We start from the raw sequence: 718 nt of genomic DNA on the forward strand, positions 1-718 counted from the left end.
TAGGTAGAACTTCTATCTCTGCCCTTTTTGTGCTAAACCTATTTGGTGTTTGAGACCTTACCAAGTGATACAGTTTATTATTATCACTTTCTCTAAAGATCTAAAAAGCATTGAAAAACTATAAAGAAAAATTTAGTCTCAAGTTTTACCAAAAAGGAAAATATTTCTTGTAATGGGACTTGCATTAAAACAACTGTCAGAAGAATATGCTCCGCTCTTCTAGCGGAGCTGAACGTCACTATTATCAGATAACCGAGTTTTTTTCTGTTTCTGGTTTATTATTAGTATCTAGGTATAGTCAAATTGTTTTCAGATTATTAAGGATAGTAGTTATAATTGAAGCATATAACTTAGATATTTCTCCATTGGGAGTCACTTTTCTAACAGTGTTTTATGTGTAAAAAATTGTTAAAGTCTCTCTCTCTCTCTCTCTCTCTCTCTCTCTCTCTCTCTCTCTCTCTCTCTCTCTCTCTCTCTCTCTCTCTCTCTCTTTTATATATATATATATATATATATATATATATATATATATATATATATATATATATATATATATATATATATATATATATATATATATATATATATATATATATATTATATATATATATATATATATATATATATATATATATATATTATATATATATATATATATATATATATATATATATATATATATATATATTATATATATATATATTTTTGGGCTCAAGCC

Source organism: Palaemon carinicauda, chromosome 41, assembly GCF_036898095.1.
Source record: "Palaemon carinicauda isolate YSFRI2023 chromosome 41, ASM3689809v2, whole genome shotgun sequence".
NCBI classification, from domain to species: domain Eukaryota; kingdom Metazoa; phylum Arthropoda; class Malacostraca; order Decapoda; family Palaemonidae; genus Palaemon; species Palaemon carinicauda.